At 35.3% G+C, this 9,217-nt stretch overlaps 1 pseudogene; it reads left to right on the top strand.

Annotated features, from left to right (window-relative positions):
* Positions 1–6,625: 6,625 nt before the first annotated feature.
* Positions 6,626–7,222, top strand: LOC123001877 (glutathione S-transferase P-like; annotated as a pseudogene).
* The last annotated feature ends 1,995 nt before the right edge of the window (positions 7,223–9,217 follow it).

Genomic DNA, 9,217 nt, shown 5'->3' with positions numbered 1-9,217 from the left:
TATTATTTTATGTTCTTATCAGAGCTTGGGTCATTCAAAATGTATAAGCGTCCAAAAATTATACTCTTCCCCAAGTTTTTTCATTGTAGTCTGTGGAAAATAGCTAAGTAGGCCACTAGGTTCAGCAGGTCACTATTGCTGTTTGTGGTATATCAGTTACAGTTTCTTCCTTCTTCTATCTGGTCTTTTCTATTCTATCTCAGAAGTCAAAGCAACTACAAGTCATGGGCAATAAATTTAAATAAGCATCATCTGAACTGGGGTATTTCCTTACATATTCTGACAAATTGATGATTGATATGCCTAGTCTCCCAGTGCCATCACAATGCTGCATCTTCAGGGGTACATGGATGGGAAATGTATGTAGGGAGGAGGAAGGAGGCCAGGGCAATAGAGGTGGATTAAGCTAGAGAAACATACATTTTTAGGGCTAGAGAAACATACATTTCAGGGCCCCTAGTTTGGCTGGGCCTTTGCAGAAGAAAAAAAAAAAGTTTTATTCTTCTAATAATAGGTGTTCCAATAATGTTCTCCTAGATCAGCTCCTTTTGTCAAGTTTTCAAGTAGAAGATATGTGTTCCTTACTCATGATCACTTGCCAGGCAGGGGTCCCCTTCAGACTCCCTCTTGTTAAATGGCATTGCAGTGGTTGCTGAGATTTGGGGGAATCTAAGGGTGAGTTGAGTTGGGGATATGTTTAGTCTGGGTGTAGATGAGATTTGTGTTTGCATTTGCTTTTGCCACGAAAACAAAATGATGTTACTTATTTGGAACAACCTTATTAACTTTGAAAGTTCCACCCTAATAAGCTCACACCTTGGTGTGGACTCAAGGCTTCATTTCCAGATCTTAGCCGCCTGGTGCTGTTTGACCCAAGGCAAAGCAATTGTGTGCATTGATGAAACCAATCAATTTAGCTTATTTTTTGCTTATTTATTTCATTCATTCTCATGTTTTCTTTCTTTTTTCCTGTGAGTCCAGAAATGCTTTAAGAGGAATGTCTGTAGAAATTCAAAGCTATTTGAATTGTAGGAGAGTTTTTTTCTATATATAGATTTCAAGAATCAGAAATCTTCTAGCATTCGATATTTAGCACACATATTTAAACTTACGTTGTCCAGGAATATACAGAATTAATCAGTATCTATATTCTCTTACAAAAACAAATGACCCATCACATTTTTGATTGTCTTAGCTATCTTTAGTCAAATTGGACAAGGAACGAATGTCATTTCCTTACCATTTGTGTTCACTTCCTCTGATGATTTTGTCTGGCAATTTATTTCCACATTTATTAATTTTCCCCATTTGTATGTATTTATAGTTAACATTTAGCATTTTGCTTTACTAATTTCTTTGTTCTTATTGTCTTCCTGCAACCTAATTCTTGGATTAAAGAAGTATATACTCCAGGAATTGTTCCAATGGGAATTTAGAGGTTCTGAAATACTCTTTTGAGAATTTTTATGTTTGAATAATTTTTACTTCAACATCCTACCTGCTTAGGTATAGAACCTGCTAATTCTCCTTTGAAAATGCCATTCACTGTTTCCTAGATTCTATTTTGATAAGAAGTCTGATGTCAGTTTGATTCTGGTTTATTATAAATAATAATTTCAGATGTTTTTGTTTGTTAATCTTATCAATGTTGCTATTGCATACACACACACACACACACACACACACACACACACACACATACATATATACACATAATTTTTTTTTTCCTGGAGCTTCATGACCTTTTCAATCTGTGTATTCCTCTTTCATCAGTTTTAGAAGATCCTTCTCTTTTATTTCTTTAAAGAGAACCTTTCTTCCATTCTCTCTTTTCTCCTTCATTCTCCATTAGATTTAGAATGCCTGTTTCTATCTCCTATTTCTCTTGTCTTTCTTCTCCATATTCTTCATTGTCAACACCTTTGTGCTCCATTTTGGAAGGATCCCCTGTCTAGATCTTTTAGAAAAGTAATAGTTTACTCAGCTCTTTAAAAAAAAATAAATCTAACATAACTACCATTTTACTATTTAACATTTAAATATCTTAAAACTTTTTCAACAATCGCTTAAAGTTTTCAAGTGTATTTATCTACGTTTCCTTTGATGAGCTGTCTTATTGATTATATTTGCTGTACTCCATTTAAAATTGCATTCATTTTAGATTCCCATAGGTCACTTCTATTTCAGACTTTAAAATTACGAACAGTTATTTGTTAAAAGTCAAAATTTATCTAAGCCCCGGAGAGACAAAGGAAATGCATGAACACTTTATTTTCTGCCCCTTCTCCAGAAGGCAGACATAGACAAAATACAAATAAATGAATAAGGAACAGTGCAGGAAAATTCTAACATAGAAGCACAGAAGGTCCAAATTGACACTGAGATTACAATATGTAGGGGTTGATTTAACTCTTTCCTCATATTAGACTTTTATAATATTTTATGCAACTACAATTACTTTGATTTGTCACTTTTAGCCTTTTATGTTATCGGCTTTCCTCATGTGTTTGTTGAGTCTTGATTGTACTTTCTTTGTATTTGAAATTTTCTGTTACGTATGCTTTTGTTCTTTTTGCACAGTTAGTTTGGATGGTGTTACAAGATATTTATGCTTATTTTCTGCTTATCCTTCATGAGAAGGAGGGTGGGCGGGGATGCTGAGAGGCAAGATCTGCAGGTAGCTTCTGGGTGGGGTCTTTCTATTCCTCTTGCAAATTACTAGTCACTTGAGACTGTTTTTGCCTAATTATTTGTAGGTGTATCCTATATGGAAGGGAACTGATACCAGACAGAAGCTCCATGATGCCAAAAGGAATGAACAGCAGCATTAGTGAAAAATATGTAGGCAAATTTAAAAAGTATTCTTATGTTTAAAAACAAAAGAAAAAAATTAACTATGACATGTGGGTTTTAAAGAAAATAAATAAAACCTATGATAATAGCGCAAAGGTGAGGAATGGGATAAATGGAGTTGAACTGTTGTAAGATTCTCAAGTTGTTTGAGACATGCTAAAATCATTTATTTAAGGTAGACTATAAGCAGCAAAAATTGCATATTTTAATCTCTATATTACTAGCTAACTTGTAAAAGAATAATACAAAATAGCATAAATAATGTGCATTAAAGAGATACAACAAAAAAATAAAAGATACTTGATTATTCAAAGGGGGGCTAGAAAAGAATAAAGAAATAAATAATATACAGAACAATTAGCAAATAAATAGCAAGATGGTGATTTAAATCTCCCTATATCAGTGGTTAAATTAAACATGTAAAAAACGCTTCTAACTAAAAGGCAAAGGTTGTCAGAAAGGATTAAAAACAAAAGACCCAATTATTTTCTCATTACAAAAGTCACACTATAGATGAGAATATAAATAGATTTGAAAGAAGAGTGACTAAAAAAAAAAAAGTATACTGTGAAATATGCAAATACCCAAAAGACATTTGACATAATGATAATAATATAAAAAAATGTAATATAGAAAATATTATTAGGGGCAAGGAAAGACATTTTATGTGGATAAATGGTCCTTATAAAAATGGAGGTATAACAATCTTAAATTTGCTTCAAAATGCAAAAAGCCAAAATTTGAAGATATAAGAAAAATAGACAAATTTATAATTATAGATGAATATCTGAATACAAATCTTAATAACTATTAGAAAAGGCTGACACAAATGGCAAAAATATACAATGCTTGAACAACACATTTAACTAACTTGTTCTATTTGACATTCATAGAAGCCTACACTCAAGAGGAGCACATCATTTGTAATAAAGATGGGACACTTCTCAAAATGAACTATATGCTTTAAGTAAGTATAAAGAAATTTCAAAGTATTAAAATAATACAGAAGATTTTCCTGATTAATGTGGAATTAAATTGGAATGATTTCAGTGCAATAAAATAATAATTATGAAGTCCCCAAAGGATTAGCTGTTAAGCATAAACTTCAAAACAACCACAGGTCAAAAAAGACATTGAAATGACAATTATAAAATACTTGTAACTGAAAAAAAAATAATATGACTTATCAAAACTTGTGAGATGCAGCTGAAGTAGAGCATATAGAGACAATTTAACCTTCCACTCATATGTTGGGAAAGAAGAAAGGCTGAAACATTTCAAGAAGCTACCAGCTGAAGAGTCCAAACACAGTTGAAATTTCCTGTGTTTGAGTCTCATTCTACAACCAGGATGGTAACTCTCAGAGCATAATTTTGTTTATAATTTAGTTATTTTCTATTGTCACAATGATTTCAACTGTCTTAAAATGAAAAAAAATATACACACAGCAAGGAAAGTTAATCACTATAATGACAAGCATATAATATGTAAATAAAACTAAAACTACATAAAAAAAGATTAATTTTTTCAGTGAAGTTATCTATCGTTTGTCAGCTCTAAATGAAACCTTCTATACTCTGCATGACTCTCTTGGGATTCATTTCATTGTGAGTTGGCTTCAATTCAGGTTTGATAGTAGGCACTAGAGAAATCTTGGGAAGTGGGAGTTGTGGAGAAGGTACTGACTTCCTGTTTTCCCTGTTCCTATGTGTTGTCCTAGATGTAGCAGCAGGCAAATCTCCAGATTTCCATTTTTTTTGTCAATTTCCGAGTCAACCTGACTGTGTTCCCCATAGGTAACAGAAGCACTGAGAAGCATCCCCTTCATAAAGGTCTGAGAATCAGCTCTGTTGGGTCTCTTCTTCAGAGCTACTAGGTTCTTCTAACTCCACCTCTTCCTTTTTCCCCTTAGACTTAGAAGTGGTAGCTGCTTTCTATAATTATTAATTTTTATTTTCTCTGAATCCCCTTTTCAACTCTTCCTGTCTTGCAACAGCCATGTAACCAATGCTCCTCTTTGAAATGACAGGAGTGGTTTCCAATTTCTAGATGGATCCTGACGGATCCAATTCCCATTAAAAGAGGAAAATGAAGACTAATTTTAAAAACATCCCTAGAAATTTCTAGAATTAATGTTAATATTTTTTGAAGTCTATAAGTTTGCCACATAACAACAAATAAATATCGTCATTATATCTCATAGTACAAAATAATGCCCACAGATGGGATGAATGAAAAAAAAAAAGTCTATAATTTGAGCAGGTGAAAGAGCAAATGCTAACAAACACCAGAGGCAGATGCACACGAGCAAATAACTGGGTGGTTCTTCAGGTAACAGAGTTCTCTTAAAATATTTTTGTGAACTGAGTTACAAAGATGAAGATAACATACTATGTCATGCATTTTAATCAACAATAGTAACATAAACTATAATTGAATAATTTAAAATATTATTTATTAGTATGATATACAATGAAGGTAGATAGAAAATGAATAAAGTGAAACGGTCTTTGGATTAGATACTATATGAAATCATGCCCAGAGAGGCATCTGTTTTAACACTTTTTTAAAAAGTAAAGATAACACAATTTATCCCAAGTAAGAGGAACTTATTGTAATGATTGATATGTATCAAACCACACACACACACACACACACACACACACACACACACACACACACGCCAAATAACAAGGACTTGCGAAGAGCAGAAAACGTAAGCAGGAATTTTGCTATAGCTTTGGTAATCTGAACATAGGCAGGACTCCACTGCTCTATGGTGATCTTTCTTTCTATTCTCTCGCCGACTGGTTTACTCTCAGCTCTAATATCTTTTCTCAGTTTCATAATAGTATGTGCACATTTTCTGATTTTTGCTCCCACAAAACTTAGTTGAAAGACAATACATTTTGTCTCTCAAGTTTCTCTATATTATGACTCTGTGGCTTTTGATTCTACTGCTACATACTCACTCTTTTGGTGTTTCCTAGTTCCCATTAGTAAGAGAATGATGTTTACTTTTTTCTCTTAGCTTTATATTTCAGTCCACAATATAGGTCACCACCAGTGTTAATGCAGGTACCCAACATTGTTTCAATTAACAATGACGAGGGTGGGAGTTATTTTTCAGTAGCTATTGGAGAGTAAAGTTTTAGACTCCAAATGGATAATATTTAACAACAGCTTATTTGGGATAATATTTAACAAAAGCTCAATTAAAAAAATATTTTACCTTTAAATTATAACAGTATCTCCTAGGTAAGATTTGTGGATATCTGAATCAGAATATTCTGTGGTTCTTGTTAAAGATACACATACTGGATTTCACTCCAGATCTATTTTATCTGAATTTTTTGGTTGGAATTGGAAAATAATGCATTTTTACTAACATAATCAAAGCATCAAAATACTTAGAAACACTTCCAAAAATAGTTACCAAAATACTACTCTAGACCATCTTGACTGCAATGGGTATCATCCCCTGTTTAAATACTCCAAAAGTCACCCCAATGAGATATCTGTGCTTGGGTTGTTTTTGGAGTACAACTTCACATCTACTACTACAGATTCTTAAAGATTTGAAATACAGACACAAACATCAGATTGGCATCAAGATATCAGTTTTCTTGGGGCACCTGGCTGGCCCAGTCAGTGGAGCATATGACTCTTAAGCCTGAGGGTGTGAGTTCCGGCCCCATGTTAGGTGTGGAGATTACTTAAAAATAAAATCTTAAACTCTGCCACCACTGCTGCCACCAACCACACTGCAGCCATGCTGTCATACACCATCATCTACTTCCCTGTTCGAGGGCGCTGTAAGGCTATGTGCGTGCTGCTGGCTGACCAGGGCAGAAGCTGGAAGGAGGAGGGCCTTGGAGCCAAGGAGACCTGGCTTCAGGGCTCACTCAAGGCCTCCTGTCTGTATGGGCAGCTTCCCACATTCCAGGATGAAGACATTACCCTGTATTAGTCCAATGCCATCCTACGACACCTGGGCAGCTCCCTCAGACTGTGCAGGAAGGACCAGAAAGAGGTCGTCCTGGTGGACGTGGTGATTGTCGGCATGGAAGATCTCTGTTGAAAATCAACTATGAGGCAGGCAAGGAGTTGTATGTGAAGGCATTGGGGCACCTGAAGACTTTTGAGACCTTGTTGTCTTTGAACCTTCATCGTGGGCAACCAGATCTTTGTGGACGAAAACCTGCTAGACTTGCTGCTGATTCACCAGGTCCTGACCCCCTGCTATCTGGAATCCTTCCCCTTGCTCTGGGCCTACATGGCATACCTCAGTGCCCAGTCTAAGCTCAAGGCCTTCCTGGCCTCCCCTGAGCATGTGAACCTCCCCATCAACAGCAATGGGAAGCAATGAGAGCTTGTGGCACCCTCGGCAGGAAGTGGGGGTTGCCTGCCTTCCTTTCTCCAGGACCAATAACATTTCCAAGCAGGAAGCAAAAACATAATAAACAAATAAATAATAAAATATTTTTAAAAATCACATTTTCTTTCTGGGAAGACTAGATTGGATTAAAAGCTGCAAAAATAAAGATTTCTGCCACCTTTTCCAAAAGCCAGATCTGAGATCCATGCATGAGGAGATTTGGTCAGCAGTTGGGAAATTTACTAAGGCAGCCTAAGATAAATCACTGTTTTATACTTGTCTTATCCTGAGAGTGGGGATAAAGTAGGATGCAATTCAAACTTGCTTCTAAAAGGCAGGCCCTAGACTTGTACCCAGATGTGCTTATTTTATGAAACCTACATTCAGTGAAGAATGATCTGTTGTCACAAGCTAGCCGAAAAGTGAAAAGAGAAAACCACATTGAAATGGTCATCTTTAACACCTCAGCCCTTTATAACAGAGAAAGGATTACCAGTAGCTGTGAGATTCTTGTCATTCTACAAATCAGATAAATCACTCCTCTTGAGAAACAATAATCACAAGGGCGAAGGGAGAGGCAAAAATAGCTTTCCCAATAATCCCCAAAGGGAAGAAGTTTCCATTATAATAAGCCAAAGAATTTGAGAAGAAAATTATCCACAACCCAACACTCCAAGTTGTCTACCTGAATGATATACTTTTGGAAACCCTTAAACTTGCTTTTACCTAGCTATATTTAAATCTTATTTTTGGACTGTGTAGAAGAATGTACAAGAAATGACCAAAGAAATTTGTTATGTTACTAATTACAAAGATGTGGTTGAGAAAGTTTGCTCACTGTGCTGTACTGCCTTGAAGAAGACGTTTAGGGAAAAATTCAGTCTGTCCTTAGTTCCAGAACTAATTGTATTTCTCCTGAGCAGCCTCAAACATATTCTTCTCCCTGTTTATTAATCTTGGAGAATGGTGCAACCACCCAAAGATGTGGTGTTATCCTTTCTTCATATTCCATATACAAGCAATCACTAAATTTTATAAATTCCACCTCTTTAATATCTCTCTTCCTTACAACTCCCTCAGTTGCTGGATTATACTTCAACAGCATTCCAACATATTTCGTTGTTACTATCTTGAACTACAATAGGCCACACATTTGACCAATGTATCACAATATTTAGGCAGTGGATTGAAATTAAGCATTTCTGTATTTCCCTCACAGATTAGACTGTAAATACTGAGAAGGTAGGTATTATGTCATGGACACTATAATTAATAGAATTACTTTTCCTTCTTATGGTAGACATTTGTGAATTTATCCTAATTTCTGTGTTGATTCTGACAACAATAGAGGACCTCGTGTTATTTTAAGTAGTAACATCTCCATGGATGTATCATATTTTGTCTACTTTCGGATCTTAGCTAAGCTATTTACCCATTTACTCAATTATTCCTCTTGAATGTATTTTAAGTCCAAATCACTTTTGGAATTAGGCAGGATATAAATAAATTAAGCAATATAAACATTAATTCAACAGAGAGACCTGGGCTGGCAGACAACCTGCAATGTCCTTGGGGACAACCAGTCTCCTGTAAATCACATTTGGAGAACTATAAATCTTGTCCAGTGCATGTCTATGAGTTTCTACGTCCTTTTTACCGGTAGTCTCAGTGATAACATGCTTCAATCCAACTCTGCTCCTAACTGTAAGGTATTAATACACGTAGCCATAGAATGCTATATTATTTCATGCTTCACATGCTCTCTGTTTTTGACCTTTTAAACATTATTAATGAATGCCACAACTCCCTTTGACCTCATCATCTTTAAGAGACACTTCTGAGACACTGCTGAGAGGCATAATATTTCACAAAAGAATTGAAAAAAAAATGCTGCAGATAAGCTTACGGGCACACAAAAAGAATGAATAGGAGTTTTTCAATTCTGTCACCCAGAATCTTTGGATTATCTGGAGATATTTTGGGGGC

The sequence above is a fragment of the Ursus arctos genome, unplaced genomic scaffold (genome assembly GCF_023065955.2).
Source record: "Ursus arctos isolate Adak ecotype North America unplaced genomic scaffold, UrsArc2.0 scaffold_3, whole genome shotgun sequence".
NCBI lineage: Eukaryota > Metazoa > Chordata > Mammalia > Carnivora > Ursidae > Ursus > Ursus arctos.
This window is presented reverse-complemented; position numbering and strand designations above follow the sequence as displayed.